Source organism: Dipodomys ordii, unplaced genomic scaffold, assembly GCF_000151885.1.
Source record: "Dipodomys ordii isolate 6190 unplaced genomic scaffold, Dord_2.0 Scaffold85, whole genome shotgun sequence".
NCBI lineage: Eukaryota > Metazoa > Chordata > Mammalia > Rodentia > Heteromyidae > Dipodomys > Dipodomys ordii.
In genome coordinates, this window is record NW_012267301.1 from 1034791 (window position 1) to 1061650 (window position 26860).

Genomic DNA, 26860 nt, shown 5'->3' on the forward strand with positions numbered 1-26860 from the left:
TTTTTGTTGGGTCCGGTCGTGGGGCCTGAACTCTGGGCCTGGGCACTGTCCCTCAGCTCTTCAGCTCAAGGCTAGCGCTGTACCACTTGATCCACAGCGCCACTTCCAGCTTTTTTCTTTTTGCTTATGTGGTGATGAGGAATCGAACCCAGGGCCTCATGCACGCAAGGCAAGTGCTCTACCACTGAGCCACCTTCCCAGCCCCTCTTTCCAGAAATTTCTAAAGCAAAAAAGATATGTATTTAATACACAAACTTGAAACTCTGATTTTTGTTTATTCATCTAATGAGAAAAATTGCATCAAAAATAAGTTAAAAGTGATTGTCATCAATTGTTGCTCTTATTTTTTGGGTAGTACTAAAATCTGAACTCATGGTGTGAGACTTGCTACACAGATGCTTTACCCCTTGTGCAACATCCAACTCTAGTTTATTGCCATTGTGAAGAACAAAGGCGCACAGGCTGTACATTCTTCAAAAATAATATTGCTTAATACTAGAGAAATCATGATGAAATAAAATCTCCTTGACTAAACATACAATTTGACAAATGTCAAACTAATTAGGAAGGAATTTATGGTATTTTAGTTGTTTAAAAGCTCATCTTGACAGGGCCAAGAATTCAGAAGTGATCTCTGCTCTGATACTGTCTCAGACCTTCACAAACCCTTCTTCAATAATTTATTTTTCTATAGGACACTGACTTTGCTATTTTGCAGATTTTATTTCCCTAAACAGTAATGTGGGCAGATTTATTACCAGTCATAATTACTAGTTATTTTGCAAACAAAGAAATCAGAATTACTCTTTTCTTCAGTTTAGAAAAATGAAATGAGAAAATTTTACTGAGAAAAAAAACTTGAAAGTCAAACTTAAAACATTCCAAGAACCATGAGGCCGCTGAAATGGCCTTCTCTATCCTATTGATAAAACTGGAGAATCAAGGAAATATTGAGCTCTTACTTGAAACTAACTGAACATATACATGTTCATGTATTAAAAACATGTATTTAAAACCCCTTCCTATATTTTGTGTTAATGTTTCCTGTGATTTTTTAGGCAATGTGATATTCCCTGAATGAAAAGTTAAGAACTGTTATTAGTAAAGGTGAGTAGTATCTGCTAGTGAATTCTATCTAGTTCTGTTACCTAAACATCTTTAAGCTATTGTGCACGGTTGCTGTCTTTAGTCAGAATTTCTACACTTGGATAGCTGTAAAAGTGATGTAGAAGCATCACCCAATGGCAATTCTATCACCCTTCAACAGCATCTTGAGTATCCAATAAAACACCATAGTTTTGCTTCCTTTTTTGGATTTTTTAAAAAAGTTTAATCCTCTCAACAACTCTCAGTATTTTATATATTCAAGGATCCATTTACCAATAAAAACTTGTCCAAAGCTTTTATAGTTGGCATACTATAAAAATTGAGGTTCAATATAAAGGCCATCTAAATGTAACATACCTGTCTTTGCTCTCCATAACTTCTCATTTGTTGGGAAATGGAGGAGACAATGGTGGGGAAAAAAAAGTCCATCTGACTGACTATGCACATGTCTGATACACCAATCAGCCTGCTCTATTAGGTGTCCATTCTGGAAGGAGCTAAATTCATTACTTTCTGTTCTGTAGAGCCTCTCTGTTCTTTAGTTTCAGTCTTCTCCCACGTTGTTATATACTATGTTCAGTCCTATGCCAGGCAAGGCACAAGTTTTTCTATCAAGTCAGTGAACTTCATCTATGAAAAAATGGCTCAAAATTTCTAAGGACAATAGTAATGTTTCTATGTCATCTCAGCAAGTTGAGTACTACATAATTGCTTAGGTGTTTGTGTTTGTACCCCAGATTGGGTACAAGCCAGTCATCAATACAGAAATAAATATGAATAGAATAATCTGTTATGGCTAGTGAATAGATTAGGAACTGTAGAAGTAGAATATTCAAATGTGTAGCCTTATAATCCCACCAAAGGAATAAATGTTCACTGGATTTATAAATGATAAGATGGCTCTAGCATAAGATAGCTAGAAGCTATCTCTAATCAATACTGATTTCATTTAGGTTTCTTTTCTAACAGTTTTGATTGCTCAGAAGAGAAGCTGTAAGGTAGAACTGGACCTAGGGATTAGCTGTCCTTTCCTCATACTCTTCTTTTACCCACCTAACAGAGAATATGTACATGAAAGTACAATATGCTGGGACAAGCCTCAAGTAGCCAACAAAATGTTTGTAACTCTCTAATGGCCTGGATGATGAGTTTGGGGTAGAAACGGATCCTTTTATATATTTGATACTATATCACCAATCTACTACTCTGTTGTACTGAACGTGATTGGAATCAAGTTCCTTTTAACTTAGAAATATCTCTTAAAACGGTCTACAAACATCATGAATTTGTGCTTGTTTTTCATTTAATTTTATTGTCAAGGTGATGTACAGAGGGGTCACAGTTACATACGTAGTGAGTACATTTCTTGTTGAACATTTTTACCCCCTCCCTCATTTTTCTCCCATTAGCCCTCCCCCACAATGTTGTTCCAACATATTGTATTGTGAGTGTTGTTGTTGGTTCACCCTCTGTCCTTTGTCTCATCATTTTGTTACCCTTGCCTTCCTCAAATCAGATAAACGTATATACAACACAGGGTACCAAAATCAAACAATATCGCCCAAGGATAAACTGAAGGAAAAATAGAAAATGAAAGAAAAAAGAAATAACTTCACACAGTACATTAAAAAAACAACAAAGAAAAACCTCTTGTTTTCATGTCTTGGAGTTCATTTTGATTAGCATCATCTTATATGGTCATATGTTCATAGCTCTTGAGCTATTGTGTTCTTCTGTTAGGAATATCCTAGACACCTACTAATTATTACAAATGAGGGGAACCTTGGAGTCTATGTTTCTTTTGGGTCTGACTTCACTTAATATGAGTTTTTTCCAAGCCTTTCTATTTCCTTACAAATGGGGTGATGTCATTCTTTCTGATGAAAGTATAGAACTCCATGTGTATATATATCACATTTCCTTGATCCATTCATCTACCGAAGGGCATCTGGCTAGGTTTCATTTATTAGCCATGGTAAATAATGCTGGAATGAGCCTGGTTGTACTGGTAGTTTTAGTGTGGACTTGTTTTTGGTCATTTGGGAAAATGCCCAGGAGTTGGATTTCTGGATCATAAATGAGCTCTATTTAGTCTTTTGAGGAACCTCCATACTGCTTTCCAGAGTGACTGAACAAGTTTAGACTCCTTTTGTGCTTAACTGTTTAAAGCATATATCTTCAGGAAGTAGCTTATAATTCTGGAAGCCACATCATCATTATTTGTCATCAGTTCTAAGTGTTGCTGATTTGCCTACCTTCTCCCTCCCCATTCTTGTTACCATTGTGAACACAGATCATTGGCATATTCTGTCTGTCTGGCAACTTCCAAATACCAGCAACAGTATAACCAGTGTAGACTCTCACTATGGTTCTGCCTCTGTCTGCCCTGCAGCTTGGTTCCAATGCCATCTATGCTGTCAGCTTTGCTGTGACAGATGGTGAGGATGATTTGAGGCATCGGCAGTGATTCATGCCCCCAGGTGGCAATGCAGTCAGCATCTGCATCAAACAGCAAATCACCTGGCACTGCACAAAGAGGCCAGTATATTCAGGTGTCGACCTCAATTTGACACACACGATTACCCATTTCTCTCTTCCATTCTAATCTCAGAAGCTACCAAGGCTTGAGCCAGGCGTGGAACTCTACTCCATGCAGAATTAATCCTGCATGTCTCTGGGGTATATAAAAATTGAATTTATTGAGTTTATTGGTATTATCATGGTTATACTGTTTTGCTATTTCATTACTACCCAACCTCATTCCTTATTTGTATGCCAAATGTAAAGGGTTTGGTGACTATAGGATCTGAGTCAAGATTTTATGTTAAATGCTTTCATCATAATAAAGGTAAATTGCAACAGAAATAACACCAAAAGTTACAATATTCATTCATTCATATCTACAATTTTAACCCAGCACATATTTATTTAAAGTATGTTAGAATTTATTTACCCTCCTTATTACTTGCCTGAAATCCCAGAGACTTTTATACAGCCTTTTAGTAATTTGATAAGAAATGAACAGAAAGTGCTTCCCACTTCTTAATTAATATATTCAACACCATCTCCAGAATTTAATGGAAAAGGTATTACATCAAAATATTTAATCTATTGCCCATTCATCTGTAGGAAAAGATTTCATAGAAAATTTTAGTGAATATGTATTTTAGAGACTACTTTGCTTTTGCAAATTAATTCATATCAAAAGATAACAGTATATATTGCAATTTTCTGGTAACTCATTATTATTATAGTAGGTTTACAAATGCCACATATTATTTTTCCCCAATATTACTAATGTTCGTGTTTTCATATTCTACATAATTATGTTTAAAACTTAAAAAAGTTCAATCCTCATTCTAGTGAATCACACCTTTAAATCTAGCTACTCAGGAGGCTGTGATCTGAGAATCAAGGATCAAAGCTAGCTCAAGAAAAGTCTGTGTGATTCTTATCTCCAGTTAAGCACTGTGGCTCAAGTGGTAGAATGCCATCTTTGAGAAAAATGCTTAGAAAAATGTGCCTAGAACTTGAGTTCAAGCCCCATTACCAGCACACACACACACACACACACACACACACACACACACACACAGTTCCAAAAGTGCTAATGATAAAATGGTAATTATTACTGCTCACAGTCACCATTCTTCCCTATCTCTTCTCCACATGAGATTAATTTGATGAAACGAATTTTTCTCCAAGTCCTCCTGATAGAGATTACAAACAAACAATCATTTTCATGAGGAAAGAGAAAAGGTAAAATGATATGCATTTGCAATCTGGCACATTGATACAGTATAAACTATTCATGGGTGCCATGTGCTGAATCCTTGTTTCAGAAGCATCTCCTTTGAACTTCCCCAGTTCTAAATCAGATTCCATGATCTCCATGTCGCACATAGCAAAATGGGAATTGTGCGTTGGACCGAGTGAATTTCACCCATCTGAAGCCAAGGAACCCAGAGCACATCTTTCCCCAGTTCACCGTGGGTCTGCAGTATGCAAAGCTTCCCTATCTTGTTATCTTCAGATCTTTTCAGGACACACTTTAAGGAAGATAGAGATGTGTTTATATTGGTTACCTGTTTAAAGGTTTTGTACCTTCCCTTTCCCATTGTTTTTCCTCCCCCTTTCTTAACAGCAGCACACTTGTGCCTTATTGAGAAAACATGCCAGAGCAGCATCTCACTTGGTTCATAACCCTGCCTGCCTGAGTAACATCACTCATTACTCAACATGAATTGCTGGACTTTGCACAATTTCATAATTCATTATTTGTCCATAAGAAAGCGTTCTACATAACAGAGATGTATTATGTAAAAAGAGAGAGAGAATCACATACAGTGAGATTCTAAAAGACTAAAACTCCACATAAGGCATACATTTGGAAGTGAAATCCTCGCTTATGGCTTCTGTTGTTGTTTTGTACCCATACTGGAACTTGAACTCAGGAACAGATGCTGTCCATTAGCTTTTTCATTCAAAGCTGGCACTCTACCACTTGAGGCACAGCCCACTTCTGACTCCTTTGTGGTTAATTAGAGGAAAGAGTCTTGTAATCTTTCCTGCCTAGTGTAGCTTTGATCTAGAATTCTCAGATTTTAGCCTTTGGTACTGGGTAGTTTATATGGTTTGAAATGCATAAGTAACTGTGCTTTCTTCTTAAATTAACATAAATAAGTTTATCACACATTATGTTTCTAAGATGCTTGTTTCATTGTTTTCACTCTACTAGCTCCTGGATATATCTGAAATTAATTATTTTATCTTTATATGTGATTAAGTAACTTGACTCCAGAAAAAATGTCAAATCATTTTTGCAAAAGTATTCTCAGACAACTAATAATCACACATATTTAGTAAGAAAAAATTAACTTCTGCTGTGAGTCACAGGCAGGCACTATTCTGAGACTTCTCTACTTAGAGCTTTAAATTCTTTTAGAAAAAAAATAGGGCTCGGATGTAGCCCAGTGGCAAAGCACTTGCCTAGCAAGTGCAGTGTTGGGTTAGATCTCCAGTGCCACTTAAAAAAAAGACAAAAGAAAAAAAAATATTCATGGAAACTGAAGGCCTTTAAAAAGAATATCTTAAGAAGAAATTTAGTTTCTTCCTCTTTTCCCCAAGGGTGTGTACATGCATATGTGTGTGTGTGTGTGTGTGTGCGCACACACACACACACACACACACACACCTGTCCTGGAGCTTGAACTCAGGGTGTGGGTGCTGTCCCTGAGATTTTTTGCTCAAGTCTAGTGCTCTACCAGTTGAAACACAGCTCTACAGCTCAATGTTCAGATTTTTGGGGGGTAATTAATTAGAGATAAGTCTGTCATTCTTGCATGGACTGGCTTCTGACCTCAGTCCTCAGATCTCAGCCTCCTCAGTAGCTAGGATTATAAACACAAGCCACCAGCACCCAGCCCCTGTGATTCAATAAATATTTTCCATATTGCCTTTCTTTCTCTTTCTTTCTTTCTTTCTCTTTCTTTCTTTCTTTCTTTCTTTCTTTCTTTCTTTCTTTCTTTCTTTCTTTCTTTCTTTCTTTCTTTCTTTCTTTCCTTTCTTTCTTTCTTTTTTCGATTGTGGGGCCTGAACTCTGGGCCCTGGCTCTGCCCCTCAGCTCCTCAGCTCCAGGCTAATGCTTTACACTTGAACCACAGTGCCACTTCCAGCTTTTTCTGCTTATATGCTGAGGAATTGAACTCAGGGCCTCATGCATGCAAGGCAAGCACTCTATCACTGAGCCACCTTCCCAGCCCTCTCTTTATTTCTTGATGCTTTGATACTGAGTCTGTGTTTTCTCCATGAGGGAACATATTCCTAAATCAGAAATTCTAAATTGTCTCCCGTTGTATCTCTCATTCTAGGCTGCTGTTTCTCTATGTGAAGATTAGCTGAGTACATTTTTTATTCTAAGTGATTTTCTTCAGAACCTTCAAAAACTGAAGACATTACACTAGTTTAATATTTTATTCTATATTTAAATTCTTCCCAAGAACATCCAATAAAGTAGCTTGAAATATTAATAATTTATTTTAGAAAAGAATATTTCCATTGCAAAGGAGACTGAAAATACACAGTAAGCTTTCTTTTGCTTTCCCCATGAAGCCCAATGCAGTTTTAACATATATATGTACATATATATATATATATACACACGTGCAGTATACATATGTATATGCATCTATACATATATGGGCATATATATACACTTACACACACACATATATATGGAATTGGAAATTACATGAAATTGCTGGACTCATTTTAAAATAATATCTAAGGTATTTTGTTTCCATTTCTACAATAATCTGTTCTGACCTTGTAGTACATTCATGATGGCAATTTCAAACATGCACATGTATAAACACATCAAATTATGTATACATGCATATACATACATAAAAAAATCAGGAAGTGGTAACTCATGTCTGTAATCTTAGCTACTCAGAAGGCTGATAACTAAGGTTCATAGTTCAAAAACCAGCCGGGGTGGGAAAGTCTGTGAGGGTTTTATTTCCAACTAACCACCAGAAACCCAAAGTGGAGCTGTGGCTCTAAGTGGTAGAGTCCTAGCTTTGTGCTAAAATGCTCAGGAACAGTTTCCATACCCTGAGCTCAAGCCCTACAGCTGCCAAAAATACAAAACCACAAGCAAAAATCAAAAACCATATATGTCAGTATATATTATATATGCATATATATGCTCCTGTATAATTGCATTATATGCATGTTTATATCATTATATATTATATGTGTGCATTATCTGCATATATAATATGTACTGACTTTTTTATACTCAAGTAGCTTGCAAAAGTGCAAAAATAATCAGGATTAGGATGGTTTACAGTTTTATTTTCGTATCTCTTCTTAAAACTTTCTAAAATTGTCCATATTTACTAAAAGACAAACTTCAATTTCTTACCCTAGCTTATATCTCCTGCTCCATGCTCTGTCTGTGCTGTCCTCAGCTGTCCTCACTCACATCCTGCTCCATTCTGTGCTCTTCACCCAGACTCCATCTGGTCTTTTAGGCATGCTTTTCTTGCTCCTATCTTATGGCCTTTAGTATAATTCAGGTACTCTTCAACAGAGAGATTATTTTTTATTTTTGAATCCCAAATTACTTCCTCTGATATTCTCTCCATGTTATTTTTCAATTGATTTCCAAATATTTGTTAAGATTATCTATCATCTCATACTTCTGTCTGTATATTCACTTTACAGTAAAATGAATACACACATGAAGTGTACACACACACACACACACAATGGATTCTGGATTCCTGGTGCTTTTTTCTTTAAAATTATGTGTACTGTAAGGAGAGGGACAGTTTTATCACTCAACACAGGAATCTCAATGCTAAGTGCAGGAACTTGATTAGAGAAGGCTGTTCAAACTGTCTTCCTATTGTTCTTAAATCTCTCTTTGGTATTAACTCATCATTCTCATGTTAGCCTTGTGGTTTTGGGGCTTCATCATACTGTTATGTAATGTATTGTTCTTTTTATTCTTTACTTTTTGCATAAGCAAGTTTTCTCTTGCAAACTAAATACTTGACTAATACTAATAACAGAATATTATATGCATGTATAGATATGCCATAATGAAATCCTCCATATCGTTCAGTTTAGATGCACTAATACAATCATGGGGAAATAGAGTTGCCAAACACCAACTAACATAAGAACAAATAACTTATCTGCAGAACCAACATATAACAGAACTAGGAGAATACAAACCCCTAAGGATAGTTTATTTTATTTTATTTATTTTATCTTCCCTCTGCAGAATTGGCAGAACTTCCCTTTAAATAAGGTCTGATTCTAGGTGTCATTTTTCTGTATCCTAATCTATAGTCTCAGCTCTCTTCTATTTGAAATCTCAGGGTTGTGACTTTGAAGGTCAGCTGTTCTGTGGGATCTGGACAGCTCTGAATTCTTCTAGTAGCCCTTGTGGCTCACTGCTCCATTTTTATTTTCAGACTAGGGTTCAGATGTCTAGTTGAATTTTAAAAATCCAATGGAGTGAGATAAAGAAATTATAGATTTAGTTTATTTTCATTCTCTTTTGTCTTTTAGTTTATTAAATCATTGATGCATTTTTTTTGGGGGGGTATGATCGTGGGGCCTGAACTCTGGGCCTGGGTGCTGTCCCTCAGCTCTTCAGCTCAAGGCTAATGCTCTACCACTTGAGCCACAGCGCCACTTCCGACATTTTTCTTTTTGCTTATGTGGTGCTGAGGAATTGAACCCAGGGCCTCATGCATGCAAGGCAAGCGCTCTACCACTGAGCCACCTTCCCAGCCCTGATGATATTTTTAAGAATGCAAATTTTATATTTTTTCTCTAGTTGGTGTTTTAATGTAATTTAATAAATCCAGTGGGTGAAACAGATTAAAATATTTTACCCTCCAAAACTGTCTAATAAATACTTACGATCTCCTTCTATTAGGAGGAGAGACTATACCTTTCTGATATACACTAATTCCCTCTGTGGAGAAAAAGAGAAGGTGGAACCCTTTTTAACTTGAAGAAATGGTTCCAAGAACAAAAGAATGTAAATCTCTCTCTAGAGGATCTAAATTTAATCAAGGTGTTCTGCCTTTTCACTCATTTTTTTAAACTGATTTGCTAGCAGTATAGTTAGAAATCTCAGAATTGGAAGAAACATGAACCATTCGTGGAACATTCTTTCTTAGCAATGCATTCTTCTTCATCTTAAGAGCAACTCAGCATTTTGATGGAGTGTGACAGGATCTGACAGTCTCCAGAGTATGAATACGGACAATCCACATGCTGGGAACTGACCACATTTTTTTCTCAGTCCCTACTTAAGATGCTTTGTTTTTTGCCTGTGCTTTTTCTTTCCTTACATATATCTAGCCTATTAGTAAATTATGAAATTAGATTTCTTTGTTCCAATTCTGAGGACTTAAACTCAGGGCATAGGCAAAATACCTGAGCTTTTTGGCTCTACAAATTGAGGCATAGCTCTATTTCTAGCTTTTGGGGTGCTTAATTGGAGCTAAGAGTCTCACAAACTTCCATGTCTGGTATGGCTTTGACCACAATCCTCACATCTCAACTTCCTGATGAACTAGGATGACAGGCCTGAACCATTGGTAGCCTGTGCAATTAAATTTTTATTGTATTTTATTCATTTATTTTTATTGTGAAAATACTGTACAGAGGGGTTACAATTACATGGGCAAGATAATAAGTACATTTCTTATCATGCATTGTAGCCTCCTCCTAGGTTTTCCCTTCCCATCCCTTCCCATCCCCTCCCCTCCCTACCTTCCCACCCAATCCTCATTCCCCCTCCCCCCTACCAAAGTTGTAAAGTTCATTTTCGACATAACGACTTGTACATCTCATTGTTGCAATGGGTCCACCTGTATCCCTATTTAAACGAAACCTTATGCAATTAGATTTTTAAGAGTCTACTTTTATATTGATTGAGAAAATTCAAAGAAAACATACAGTACTTACAGAAAAAGAAAAGAAAAAGTATTCTGATTAACATTTCTGTCCAGAATATTCTTAATTTTTTTCTTGTAAATATGTCCATCTCTGTTTATATATGTGTATGTGCACATATGTGTATACATAAAATTTCTTCCCTATGTTTCTGTAATCACTCATTGAAGTTTTATTTATGCAGAAATGTTACAATTTAATGGTAAGGTCCACAATTACAAACTAAAAATTGTTACACCACAAATGAAGATTTAGTTATTAAAAGATTATTTTTAATTACAACAGAATTTCACCATTAGAGTTCTTTTTAACATCCCTTAATGACAGAAGTATTTGCTATTTTTATAAATTTGACATCATCTTCTCTAATCAATTCTCAACCAGGTCAAAGATGCTCAAATTGTTCAACTAAAATTGTTGGATAGCTGTGAATGTAGATGTATTATTATTTGGAAAAAAAGAGTGGATGCATAAATATATATATATATATATTTGCTGATTATTTCCATCATTTTTGTTGAACACACTTTGACTAACTTTACTAATACTTGCAAATATTTATAAAGTAGGACTACTGCCTGAAGTAACTCAGTCTAGCAAGAGGAAGTTTAAAATGCGACAGCCAAACACGGGAAATATCATAATAGAAGAATGCAAGCCAAGCATAGTTGCTCACATGTGTAGGCTGAGCTTTGGGGGATGTAGCAAACTGGACAATTGCCATTCTACAGCCTAGCAGATAGGTGAGACCCAGGTGGAAAAAGTGATACCCTTTCTCTACCCATAGCTGGGCCCAAAGGGACATGCCCATCATCTCTAACTGTGTAGAAGGCTGAGATCTGAAGAAGTCTTGATTCCCATACAGTCAAATCTGAAAGGACCCAGTCTTCACCTCACAAGAAAAGCTGGGTATGGTGGTGTGTCTGTGATCCTAGCAATGAGAGGAAGGCTAGGATAGAGGAATCATTGTTCAAGCAGGAAGTGAGCGTCTATCTTAAAAATGAACATTGAGTAACAAGACTGGAGAAATAGCTCAGTGATAGAGCAACTGCCTAGAAAACATGAAAATATGAGTTTAAATACCAGAATGGAGAAAAGAAAATTAAGTCAAAGGTTTAATGACGCCTAAGCAAATTCTTCTTGAGTATAAAAGAAGGAAGGCAGGAATTATCTTCTTCAAACATGACCTAATAATCTTTCTTTCTTTCTTTATTACTGTCACACTGAGGATTTGGGAAATTATTCAATGTGCAAGGGCTGGGTAGAGACGACAAGGATGTATACTTTTGAGGGGTCATTTTTACATATTGAAGGTATGACCTTTATCTTCAATTTTGTGAAAAATTTCAACATGCTCTTCATAATATTAAATATAAATGTTTGCGTGCATATATACATATATACATATAAGCAATACAATACTCCATCTTTTGCAGATCTTTCAATACTGAAATTTTGAAATTGCCTCTTATCTCTGTTTTCACTTTTAAAATAAATTCTTGGAAATTTTTAATTGTAAAGCAATTGCTTGTTATTTCTGGCTTTCCTTAAAACAGGAACCTGGGCTATTTTTAACAAACATTTGTATCTGATAAAAATACAGGTATGAATAATGATGCAAATAATAATAAGCATTTGTTAAGGTACACTCATCTGGTCACTTAGTTCTGTAGTACCCTATAACACAGATATTATTATTTTTATTATCTATTTTATAATGGTGATACAGAAACTGTGATTAAGCTATTGGATGAAGATTCCACAGTTGGGGAGGAAGCACTAAGTATTCCCATAAAAGCTACCAAAATTCTGTGTAAACCATTTTTAATAAGAAACCTTAGAACTGGTTATACCAGGAAACCCTTATTTCTCTATAGTCTTATAAATTCAAGTATATTGCATTATTTTGTTGTTGATTTTATTTTTGTCTGTTTTATTTACCTGTATAATCCTGTAATTCACCATTTTCTGCTCTAATAAACCATGCTGTTTATTTTATTCATTATGATGTGATACAGTAAAACACACTAATCTTAGTGTAGAGAATGATGAATGTTTGTACATGTCTGTACTTACCACCACCCAGAGCAACACATATTTCATCTACCACTTTTCACAATATTATTAACTATTAGCCCAGAGGAAATACCAAATGGAACACAGAATTGATGTATGTTTAACTTCACTGGTTTGTGCAAAGTCCTCTACCATTTTATGTATACTCTGACCAGCAATGTATAAGATTCCTTTTCTTTTTATTTGTGTATATGTGGTGGTGCTGGTACTGAAACTCAGGTCCTCATGCACTGGCTCTTTTGTTTATGACTGGGGCTCTGTCATTTGAACCACACCTCCACATTAAGCTTTTTGCTGGTTAATTGGAGATAATATTCTCACACATTTGTATGCCTTGACTCACTTTGAACGTTTATCCACAGATCTCAGCCTCTTGAGTAGTTAGTATTACAAGTGTGAGCCTCCAGCACTAACTAAACTGAGAATTCCTTTTTTTTTCTTTCGGTTGGTTGTAGGGCTTGAACTCTAGGCTTGGATGCTGTCCCTGTACTCTTCAGCTCAAGGAGAGCACTCTACAGCTTGAGCCACAGCACCACTTTCAGCTTTCTAGTGGTATATTGGAGATAAGAGTCTCATGGACTTTCCTGACCGGGCTGGCTTTGAACCACGATCCTCAAATCTCAGCCTCCTGAGGAGCTAGGATTACAGGCATGAGCCACTGGCACCCAGCTTGAGAATTCCTTTTCTTTACATCACATCTGATGTGTGTGCTTATGACTTTACTTCCGATTTCATTTTTCAATTTCTATTATCACAAGATCATGAGATCTTGTAGGAAAAAGGCAATAAACTGGAATTTTGTTTTAGCTACTAAATCTTTAAGCCCTAAAATTTCTACCTAGAACTGTTTCATATCATTAATAATTATATTCAATTCTTTCTCTACTAATTCCAGTTACCATGCTTCTCTGTGATTCTGTGTCTATGAATTGGTTTATCAATTTTAATCTGATGTCCTGCTTCTCCACATTTTATAATGACTTGCTGTTCTGTGAATTTTGTATAACAGAACACTGCAGGAAAAAAATGCATATGTTTTGTTTCCTACCTAAAAGCTTGGTGATGAACTAATCATTTAAAATTTTTCCAGTATATGTTGATCTAGAAATAGGTTGAATGGGTTGATTTCATTTACAATTAATTTTTTGAGGTGTTCTCTCTTTGAAACTTTCACTATATAAGGATCTGATTCAAAAAACTTACATTTTAGTTCAACTTCAGATTTAATTCTAGCTTGATAATTTACTATGAAGTTTTTTCTCAGCAACTCCTCCTCTTAGAAAATTCAAGGATGAGTGATTACCAACCTCACTATTTGAACATTTATTCTCTTTCAGAGACAATCCATTCTGCAGTCTATGCTTTGTCAAAAACTCAGATCATTTTTCCTCACTTACATGAAAAGTTTTTCCAATTTCCATTGCAGCCTACTCTGTACCCAAACCAGGTGTCTTTCTCCTAGTGTGAATGCTGATATGATTGCTTACTGACAAACACTGAATTTCCTCTGAGAATTAGTGTAGCATTCTTTTCTTGCCTTTAACAACCTACCACAATACTACTCATAAATTTAGTTCTATAAAATTTATATAAATCATGTTCTGTAATTTTTCCAGTGATAGAAAACATTCAGCCCAAGTAATTCAGCATTGCTTGTTTTAATAATTTTAGGTAACACCTGGTCCAACCCTGTATCCCACCTTCTTCCTTTACATCTCATCTGTTTACATACTCAGCATTCATTCTACTGTCATTAAACCACATCCTGGCTTCTTATTGTAAGCCAGAAAATGAGGTAAGAGCTACACATCAGAGCTGAGTCATGTAGGTCCTTCGAGTCTCTCTTAAGACATTAACATGATGCTTTCCCTCACCATGGTGGAGCATGGGTACTCCAGGAATCCCCCTATGCCAGATCTGCCCTTGACCTCAGCCCTTGCTTAGACATTGCTACATGTGCCAGCCCCAAAGGCAAAGGCACCTGCTTAGACTTCACAAAGTGAAAACTAACAGGCTTGTCTGCTCTCAGTTTCATCCAAATCTGTGTGCAGTTTTCCTCATTCTGATCCTGGGATCTTAGCAAATAGAGAAAAGAAGACAGGAATTTTACAGTTGCATATGTGTTCTTCGTTACAGTTGTCTGTCTCCAAAATGTCAGCACCTCCTCTTCCTACAGTAATTCAAGATGGCTCTCTCCTCCACATAGAAAAATTGAGACTATCATCTAGCTAAGGTTTATTTTATTAACTTCATAACTTATGTCATGACTTTGCACTTGATGAGACAAGTTCATCATCTAGAAATCAAGAGCCTTTTCTCTGTCTTTTGAAATTTTAAGTTGTAGTTTTTAAGATTTAAGATTTCTGCTAAAAAATTAACCAACTTTTTTCTACATGTCCTCACTTTTACATTAGCAAGTATTGTATAAAAAAAGCTATTCTTCTACTTATTAGAGTCACTTAATGGTGCAAAGATTCATGAGAACATGATTTGTAAAATCTCAATGTAGTACCTCTACTAGTCAAGTTTGTGGCAGAAAAAAAGGCGATGCTTAAAAATGCAACAAAAATGTTTAAGAAAGTAAATGCTTATTATGCATGAGTTGGGTCAAACAAAGCCAACTAGAGAGAAGGAAGCAAAGGGAAATTGTCATCTTTAGACAAAGGTGAAGTGATTGCTTATCAAAGCATAAGAGAGAACAAGTATAATGTTTTAACCACCTATAGGAATGCTTGAGAACCACAACCAGTTCAATGTTGGGAGAAGGTGGGCTTCACATGTGAAATATTGGCATCATATTACAGTAGACAGTAAACTTAATCCACCTGCACCCCAGCTACCTTCTAAGTAGCTTGTCTGTTTCTTTTTTCTTTCATTATCTTGCTTTTATTTGAATAGGAATTATTCCATGGGATTGTTAACTACTCAGAGAATAAATAAATAAATAAATGGGACAGGAAAACCCTCTTAGAAAATACTTTTGGTCTTTTCAAGTCCACCAAACTTCTTTCCAGTATGGTCTTAAGCAGTTTTATTTTCACCTCTATAAAGACTTTGTTTATACAGGCTGATCCAGCAATACATCATACTCTAATTCATAAACAACAGGATTGTTTTCTGGAGATTATGAACTATAAACACATGGTAGAAAGGTGAGGAACTGCGCAGATTCTTTTTTGTAAGGATGGTTCAATAATTTTAAGCAATTGTGTTTACAGATAGTTTTAGAGCCCCTACACTAAAATTCTTATGACTGAAAATTTACCAATTATTTTATTCTACTGTTGGCATATACAAAAGGAAGTATAAAATAGTCTAACTGTAAAAATAAAAATGTCCAGTTTAGGTAAGTGCAATTAAGTTAGAAAACAGCCAGCTTGCTCTCTACTACAAGACCCAAATGTTAGACACTGCATCTTTGTTAAAGATCATTTCCTTAAGGAGTAATGTCCTAGATCCAAGATCTAGGGAGATGTCTACAAGTCTAAATTTTGTACCCTAAATTACACTGTTTAAGATCTATCATGAAAAACTGCCTTTGTTTTCCTTTTCCTTAAATCTCACCACTGGAAGATTCTAGGAGCAAAATAATCATTTTAGACTTTGGAATTTAAGTTAGATTTTACATTTCTAGAAAGTTAGGCATAGTTGTATTAAAGGTAACTACACTGAATATCCTAAGCTTTTCCAATCCAATGTGAACTGCCTAATAGAAACTTAACATCTTACCTTTTTGTTTGGAATCCCCAACAACAGTTTGGAGACAAATATTTTATTGTAAGTACTTTTTGAGAAGTAAAGAGAAGTGGAAAGAAGTAAAAGAATAAATTGCAACTAAAGATATGATATTCAACTATCTTCCCTCTGAGTCAGTGGAGCGGATTCTGGCAGGCAGAAGTCACATGGATATGAGCCAGCTTGAGGGACAAGGACAGGGCACTCAACATACACTCATACACAGGCACACATATAATGTGATAAGCAAGACAAATATACTAATAAGAAGAAAAAAAGGTCAATTTATGGAATTGAAGGAGCAATTTGAATTGGTTAATGAATAGTAATATTGGCAATTGGAAATAAAATGGGAGAATTATGACATCATTTTTAATACTAGCTTTTTCAAATATTTCATTCATTAACTGTTTTCCATGATTAAGAGGATCTTTCAAGCTATACTGAATAAAAAGTTTCAAATTTCTCTACCAGATCTGGTCAGTAATATTGAATGTGGATGCTTTTTCTATTGTACATATTGTATAAATATCTCTTCTCTATTGTGAGCTATTTACATTATGAGACATGGAATAGTAAGTTTTGTTAAAGGAATACCAATAGCATTTTCATTATTCTCTCTAAACACAAAATATTACACCCAAGATGTATACTTTGTATATGTTCTAATTATCTTGAACATAATGGGATATTCCCTCCAGAAAAGCATGCAGAACACTTAATTTTACACACTCCATTCTGTAAAAAGAAGCTCAAATGTTTGACAGTGGTTTTGGGTGATGTATCATATAACATGTTTAATATAATGATGGGAATGCTATCCTATTTATCACTGAAAATTTTAATGGTGCTTGAAATGTCTGTGTCAGTTAAGGATAATGGAAATTGTCAGAGAATTATGCCATAGGTCCTTAGAGTGAAATCATACTCTCTTAGCTATATATTGGGTTTGTATGTGAGCGAAATAACTCCCAACACACTATAAGTCCTTAGTAGTGACAGACAGGTCGAAGTACAAAGTAGTCATAATATCTAAGCTGTCCTTCATAAACTAGGCCTCTTTCTTTTCTATGAAGCTATGAAGCTTGGCACATAGGGAAGCATTCAATCAGGTGCTGATGGTGTTACATTAAGGCTGGCCTTAAGGTAGTCCCCAAATCAATTGTCTGAGCAAATGATAAATGATATTCTTAGTGCATCTTCTCCAAATTCCTCTCTTCCTCATGACCGTCAGTATATTTTGGTAGACATGTATCATGTTTTATAATACAGAATAAATTGAGAAAAGATGTGGGTCACTTGCTTTCCAGTCTGCATTTTTTGTTAGTTGCTGCCAGATATGAACTGTTTTTTTAATTACAATATCACAATTGTATCCATGGCCAATAAGGATAAAAAGTTAATACCTATTAGTAAGAAGTTAATACCTAATATCTTCAAATGATATATTCAAAGGGCCTAGAAATGAAATGCTAAGAAGTATGAATATGATTCATTCTCAGTAGCTAAATTATACACTGAAATGCTCTGATAGTTGGGAAGAAGAGGATTTAAGGATTAGGAACACGATTTTAGTGCATTTATAATAGCATAGTAACAATGGGCCAAGAGCATAAGGAAAATATATATGTCACTGACATCCATGAAAATAAAAGATTTTTAGTAATCTTATTTTTCAGTAATCTCCATTCTATGGAGTCTGTGAAACTTGCTCCTACTATTTCCTTGCTTGTCCATTTACTCAATGGCAAGGTGAGGAAAGCAGCTTCAAAATCAAGTTTTACATGAAATTGCATGTAGACTTGATAATGTTGGCTTTCTCCATTCAATGTTCTCACACTTTGAGAGCCCAGTCTGTTAATAACAGAGACAAAATTTTTACCTTTTTATCAGGTAGGACAACCCACTATGTCATCAAAAACAAGAGAACATTTTACTTTTATAAATATTAATTATGAATATGGATTTGTCTTTCTTGCATAATCGAAAACAATTCTGAATAACTTATTTCCATAGACAGACAGATAGACAGACAGACAGACAGATGTGTGTGTGTGTGTGTGTATGTAAAATGTTATCTTTGACAAAGGAATTTGGCAATTAAAAAATGAGCAAATCTGTACTTAGAATTTTATCACAAAATTTGGTGATTGACAATAAATGACACCAGATGGGTGACAACTATTACTACCCTAAGAGTCTTCTTTATATTCTAAGAAAATAGCCTGTCTTGATTTTCTTTCTTTTATAACCACAATATAAAAAACTAGAAGTGTGGTATTTTTCATTATTTCTCTGTATAATTATCTTGTAAATATTTTGCTACTGCTCTATCTGGTTATGCTTTCAGGCTGACTTGGAATTCTTGGTCTGCAAGAATTCTTTCATCAGAACAAAAAATAATTGTTTATTTGACCCAGATGATGAGATTGTCATTTGGTCACTGGCATTGTTCATGCCCCTGAACTAGTAAGCAAAGAAAGAGCTTGATAAACTGTCTATGATGACTGAATTCAAAGTTAACATGAAAAATGTTATTACACAGAGGGTGCAACAAGATATATCTCTTTGCAAACTTCAGAACTCCTTATATAGCTGAAATTTTCACAGAAATATCAAATGAATGCAAGGAAAATTGGCAAAGTTCTGTTCACATAGGTAGAAGTTTGTGTCATTCAGTATGAGCAGCTAAAATGTAGATATCTTAAATACCAGCTAAAGCATCATTACTAATTGTAGAAACATCTATAGCAATCCTCATGGTTGTTTTGATTTTTTAATTTGTATATTCCTATAGCTCAATCAAGGCCACTTTTCTTCTTTCCCCTTGCTCTTCCATTCAAAATGTATTGTTAGTGATAATTTAGTCTTTAGACATTAGTACATCAGAGTAGGATTTTAAATAAATTTAAAGCAATACTCATAAATTGACATGTTGAGTTAAAACCTCTTTGTACAACTAAATATAATAAATACACAAGCAAATAAATAAATGAAATAGATATACTACTTAGGAGCAAAGGATGTATTTGAATGTTTACAAAAGTAGTAGGTGGAGTTGAATTTTATTCAAGGCAGAAAAAGGTTGAATTATAAGAAAATGAACTTATAAATAGTAAAGCATGCAATCTACTTTCATGTCACAAAAAATGCGTCCAGCAAAAACAACTAGTAAAAGTCATATAGTTGTAGGTGAATTTAAATCAGTTCATGATTGATGAGGTAGAGTGAACTATGTAAAAATGCATGGTATTATAATAAATCATGTGGTTTGACCTAATCAATATATCACAAACCTCTAACAATTGAGTATTTATCAGGCTACCAGGTAAATCTTAATGAATTTTGTTAAAAAGGTACAAATCATGTCATTTGTATTGATTTGTTTTCCAACCTAACTAATAAAAATATTCATTTTGTTTCATATTTATGTAAGACTTATTTTTCTTTTAGGGAACATTTTTGCTGTTAAAATGTTTAATATAAGACTTGGAGAAGAGGAATGGAAATGATTATGAAAAAAATGCTTCCGGCTTACAACAGTGGAAAGAGGAGAATCAAATTGCTGCATATTTTTTCCTCAGTGAATAAAAATAATGAATTCCTATTCTTTCTTAAAACAAACAGAACCATTTAAAAATCTTTCACTTTTCCTTAATAAGGTTTTAGATAACTCAGGCTAGTACTACAAGTTGAACTTTCTCTAGAGAGAGATATTCCAAAAAATATTGTTATGAAAATGTGTCTTCAGAGACTAAATCTAACAGATTTCACTTGTAAAGATGGGAAATGACAACTACTAAGGTTGAACACATAGACAAGATTTTGCTCAAATCCTCCAAAATCTTGATATATCTAAGAACTTATTTATTTTTATCAGCATTGTGATTATCTAAGTGGAAAGCATACATGTATAACTTGATTTTTTATGTTTTTTATTGTAAAGATAGTGTACAGAAGGCTTACAGTTACATGAGTAAGGTAATGAGTACATTTCCTTTTGAGCATTGTTACCTCCTTTGTTTTTCCCCTACCATTCCTTCCCCTCACCCCCTCCTGCCAAGTTGTAAAGTTTGTTTTCTACATAGTGTCTTGTACATCTCATTGCTACAATGGGTCATCCTGTAGCCTTGTTTCAGCATTTTGTTATTAATGTCATTCTTTCTGATGGAGGCATAGAATTCCATTGTGTATATATACCACATTTTCTTGATCCATTCATCTACTGAGGGGCATCTGGGTTGGTTCCAGATCTTAGCTATGGTAAATAATGCTGCAATAAACATAGTTGTGCTGGTAGCTTTAATGTGGTCTTGTTTGTAAACATTTGGGTAAATGCCCAAAAGTGGAATTGCTGGGTCATAGGGGAGTTCTATGTGGAGTCTTCTGAGGAACCTCCATACTGCTTTCCAAAGTGGTTGAACAAGTTTACATTCCCACCAACAATGAAGTAAGGTTCCCTTCTGTCCACATCCCCTCCAGCATCTGTTGTTGTTAGAGTTCTTGATTTTTGCCGTTCTAACTGGAGTGAGGTGGTATCTCAATGTTGTTTTGATTTGCATTTCTTTTATGGCTAGCTTCTTTTCTTTCTTTCCTTCTTTTTTTTTTTTGCTGGTTGTGGGGCCTGGACTCTTGGGCCTGGGCGCTGTTCCTCAGCTCTTCAGCTCAAGGCTAGTATACTACCACTTGAGCCACAGCACCAGTTCTGACTTTTTCTTCTTATGTGGTGTTGAGGAATCAACACCAGGACCTCATGTATATAAGGCAAGCATTCTACCATGGAGCCAATTTCCCAGCCCCCTTAGTTTCTTTTTGGTCTCCTTGCTTTCAGCAAAGAATAAATTAGATAGTTGATTGGCTTTATGCTTCTTTTGACTTTAACTAAGCCCAGTATTTATATCCAGTCTATTAAATTATTGATTCTCAATTTGGGGGACTGCTGTGAAAACACAGTTACAATATAAAGGATCTGGAGTTAAGCATGAATTTCTGTGTTCTAGTAAGCTGTCAACTGGTGCTAATGATTCTATGTAGTAAGGTGGTTTGAGGATTGCATCCTCACAGCTGTTTGACCTACCATTAAACTTGGACTGTAACTGAGAACACTTATTTTGAGAACTGTATCTTAGCAACTCCACACAGAAGTTCCTATAAAGAGACTATACTTTTCAGAACTATCTATTGTTAGCTAATGAGATAGCATAGAAAATTAGTTGGGCTTACTAGAAAGGCTTATCATATCCATAGAATATGTATCATATCTCCAAAAACTCTTTAAAACATTTCCACAAATGTTTCTGACCTCTCCAATATGCTAGATTACATTAGATTTTAATAATTATATTCACACTTCATGTTACACATTTTAAAACTTCGATTTTGTTCATTTAATTGTTTTTACTGGTATATAAAAACTTTACAAACTAAAGAACTTATGTGTTCTGTATTATTTGTACATAATATATATAATACATAATGTAATTTAAATTAACATAGCATGCAACTATATGCTATAATTGTATAATATATAATTATAAAATTATATAACATAAAATAATAGATGTGCATATTATATAGAGCAATGGTTAGAACACAGTCATGAATTTAATACATATCCTACAAAATTAAGAAATTTAGAGGGAGGTAAAGATTGACAGGATTAGTAATATTAATGAAGTGATGACATCAGTCAAGATGCACTGGGTTCATGAACTGATTTGTTGAATGGTAACTCCTTTGTGCCACTACTTAATGAGAGTAAAATCTAAAAGTAATGTATATTATACATTATACAATGAAAATATTTATTGTTTCACTCATATTATCCTATCCCATCCTATCACATCATATATATTTAAATCCAGGTACTTATCTCTTCAAATATTTATCATTTCTATATGATAAAAATGCTCAATATCCTTTTTTCTAACTTTTGAAGTACACAGTACTTCTATATATTAGCACACCAGAATTTATTAGGGTATGTGATATAATGAAATAAAGGCTTTGGAGTTAGGCACAACTTGGAGAAATAATCTAACTTCCTTGGACTCACAACCACAAATCCGTCAACTGAAACACACTCCACATTAATATTCAAATTCACTTTTATTAGAAATTTGTATTAAAAATACAAATCTCCTAAACAAAGGCAAAAGATTGTGGCTCAAATTAGATGTTTTCATTTCTTCATAGCATGACTTAGACCAAACCTGACTTACACAGTATTAAAATAATGATTCCTAGCAGGTACTGGTGGCTCACGTCTGTAATACCAGCTACTCAGTAAGCTGAGATCTGAGGATTACACAAAGCCTGCCAGGGCAGGAAAGTCTATGAGACTCTTACCTCCAATTAACCACTAGAAAATAGGAAGTGGAGCTGTGGCTCAATGTGGTAAAGCACTAAGCTTAAGCAGAAAAGCTCAAGGACAACACCCAAGCCTGATTTCAAGCCCCACAACTCCCAAAACAAAACAACAAATATGGCACAATGGTTCCTTATTTACCTCTTCCTTTGTCTTTCCCTCCCCCCACCCCCAGTCAGACAACAGTATTACTACTTACATCCCTGCTACAGAGACATGTAGAAAGAAGTAAGGAAGATGTCTCATAAGAAGGTATTTACCGTTTCGGCTTTGTTCTGAAAACTTCCATTCAATCCAAATCTGGTTCAGATCCTAGGAATTTATAATATTGAATATCAGCCTATAAATTTAAGAATGCAAGATTGTCAGATACTCTGAGTCAAATCTCAGTAAACTATTTCAATATTACACCACATATAAAATTATTTAACAATATAGTGATCTCTTTATCAATATGGAAGATTTTTTTAAAATAAGAAATAAAGAAAACAGATATTTTATTTACAAAGGAGGTAATGTTTTCTTCTCTTGCTACCAAATCCCAACTGTACAGACAATTTTTACTTTATATATATAAATTAAACATATATTTACATATAACACAAGATATTAACAAAATATATAAATGATAATGTATAATAATATGTAAATAATGTAAATGATAGATTATATATTAATTTGTGTATATAAATATTTATGTATATATCTACATATACATATTATGAAACAGTTGTGTCAGGCATAGTAGCACATACTTGTAATCCCACTTGGGAGGCTGAGGTAGGAGGATCACAAGTTAGATGCCAGCTTGGGCTACAGAGCAAAACTCTTTCTCAAAACAAACAACAAATAAATAAAATGTTATAAAAGTGTACCATTGTCTTTGTCTAAGTCTTCTCAACAGTAGGGCTGGAGATACTTATATAATCAGGAGGGAGAGGGTTGCATACAAATTTATGACCATGCCTAGACAAATGTGCTCATTTGTCTCAGGCTTTTATGAGTAATACAAGCCAGAATAAACTTAACATAATCTATAGGGGGAAAAAATCAACAAGGGAAGTTATCTGTCTTATTCCTCCACGTTTCCTGTTTCCCATTGTCAACATTGTTAAGCATTCTGGATTATGCCATTTGACCCTTCAACAACCTTTCTAGCAACCAAATCTCATACTCTGAAGCTGAGTGGTCATTTTACGTCTTGATTATAACAGCATGTAGGAGACATACTGATGGAGAAAAAGAATGAAGTGCACTACAGAAAACCTACCAAGACTGTTGTATTAGAAGATCCTTAGGTTGTACTGTTTTGCACAGCAATGTGTGGTGTGTAGCAGCTTAGACACCATGCCTTGAGTTTCACATAAACTCAGAATTTAACATAATTGTGGGGGGGGAAGGGTGCTTTAACTCAGGGTGTAAGCCTTGTCCCTTTGCTTTATTCACTCAAGACTTGCACTCTATCACATGAACAACACCTCTAGCTTTTTGATACTTAATTAATTGGAGATAAAAATCTCACAGAGTTTCCTGCCTGGATTGTCTAGCATTACTGGCAAGAACCACCAGTACACAGATAAAGTAGTAATTTGGGGTATAATTTATTTATCCCTTCAGGAAATATAGTTACTGGTGGGAATGCTTTGATAGATTGCCTCTAAGATTTTTAGTGGGTAATTTTACCTAAAATGTGATTTTGCATGTAACTGTTGAAATGCAGCTTTGGCTACCTCTATAAGGCAAAAGCAAGTCATTTGGAAGTCCTTTACATAGGATATTGATAGTCCTTTCCAGTATAAATTCCTTTATTTGCTAGATAAACATTTGTAGAAGTTTACACATCAGTATAGGTAATGTAGAATATGGAAACTGACCTTGAAAATTGCTTTGATAGTAAATGACCAAACTGAATGGTAGGAAGGACCACAAAAAATGATGCCTTCAAAGCTTTCTAAAGCCTTATCCTTTAATATTTATAAAACATCTGTTTAAGTATTAACTTTGCATTAACTTGGGGTGCTGATGAATCAGCATCACAATTTTACTGACACATTTGTCATTTCAAAAGAAAGTAATGATTTCACCGCAAGACGTTTACTGTGCTTCCATAATGTGTCAGCCAGTGATCAGACTCCACAAAAATCTCTTTCTTTCCCCCTAAGGTCAATTTTTATTTCTACAAAAAAAGGCAATCAAAGCAATATAAAACACTTTGAAAGAGTACTGAGTGAGCTTCAAGTGGAGCTTGACTCTGCAAAGGCTGTGAGTCCAAAGACAGGAAAGGCCATCTTGTTCCTGGGCTGGGCTGGCAGCTGCTCCGAAGGAAGAGGCCAGTAGGAACCCCAGCGACTCCAGACTGGTGCTGGCCACAAAGCCCAGTCCCACAAATTCCAATTCTGCACAGGGTCCAACCTGCCAAAGGAGGGCCATGGTGGGACTGCCTCACTGAGTTGGAGAGCTCTGTGGCACATTCAGATGGGAGAGGAGCTCGGTGGTAGAGGAGCTTGGAACTTCAAAAGAATAGTCTTGCTTTTGCTTTATGATGACCAGTAGATCTTCTAACATGGCTGCATGAAGGGCTGCTGACCTTTGAGAGCTTTCTGGTGAGAAATTCATCACACAAGTGCACTGCATCCTCAACTGGCAGGCCCTAACTCCAGGATCACCACAGACCTGGCCACATACAAACAGTGGAGCTTTTTGCCCATTCAATCCACAGTACTGTGGAAACAACCAGGATTTTATACAGGAGCTGGGCCTCTCTTTGGGTGGTCTTTCTGTGGTTGTTGTTTTTTAATTTTATTATTTTTTAAAGAGGAGGTATGTGCGTGGAGTGGGGATGTTTGCTTGTATTGTAATTTTTTTTTAAAGGCTGTTATAAGTTGGTATCAGGAAAAGTCTGAACCAGCTCCCATAGGGCAGTGTGACAGAAAAAAAGTCACCACTGCTGCTTTGTGGAGGGAGGAAATAAGACTTGGGGAAGTGAATTACTTGAAAAATAAACTAAATGAAAGAAAGTGGGAGTTGCAAGGGCAGGAGAGGAAAAAGAACTACAACCTTTTTTCTTTCTTTTTTCCTCAATCTTCTGGGCTAACTTGAAGATTTGGGTAAATTTGGACAAGAAAAGAAATCCCCTTCTTTTGAAGTAGACTGAAGCAGTGATTTTTAAATCAAAGATAGTAGAATTAGAACATAGGAAATTTTTAGTCTTTCTTTACAGGTTTCCTAGACCACTTTTGATTAAGAAAACTGTAGGAAGTTAGTAACTGCCACAAGCGAAGGCCAGGTGGTGGCCCATGTCAGTGTTCCACCGAGTCCTGCCTTTCGGAGTGTCTGAATGCACTGCTCGGGGCTCTGTTCACACTTGCTGGAATCGTTCACAGCAGGTTTCAGTCCACAGGTCGCTTTTCCCCATATTTCTTTGTAAATTCTTCAGCGTTCTTACAGATTTTTTATGCTCCTTATTCTTCAGCTAGGTCAGCCGGAGGGGGTGCTCAGGCTGGGGGTCGTTCACCAGTGCTATGAGGGACTGGATTACTTGGTCAGTCCTGGTTGCTGGCTTCCAGTTCTCAGCACTAATGACGGGCAAACAGACCTGCCCTGTGTCATCAATGCTGGGGTGATAGATCTTTGTTTTAAATGCAATCTTCTGTGGTTTGAATGGGTACTCTGCTGGAAAATTGATTTCAATTCAGAAGGTCCCCTTATCATAGGAACAATAAGTCCTTGCCAAATCAATAAATTAACTTCATCAACCTGGATGTTATGGAAGTTTTTCATTCCACATTTACGGATCTCTTCAAGCTCCTTCATCAGCCTCCTGCTGGCCACCATCTTGAATCTGGTGCTGCTGCTTTCCCCAGAAATCTCTTGAATAATGGAATGGATCATGCAAGGCAAAGAGACAGACAATAACAACTATTATCTACTTACATAATGGCATGCTGTTTTCAAAAACATTTGAACTTTTATGCATTAAACATAGAATTATAACTGCTGATGATACTGTCACATATACTAGATGAGAGGAAATTTCTACCAATTTCAAAACTTAAACTACAACAAATAGTTGTAAATTTAGAAAAGAAA

General features: G+C 35.4%; 1 pseudogene; it reads right to left on the reverse strand.

Annotated features, from left to right (window-relative positions):
- Nucleotides 1-26160: 26160 nt before the first annotated feature.
- LOC105992604 lies at nt 26161-26610 on the reverse strand (annotated as a pseudogene).
- Nucleotides 26611-26860: the final 250 nt, after the last annotated feature.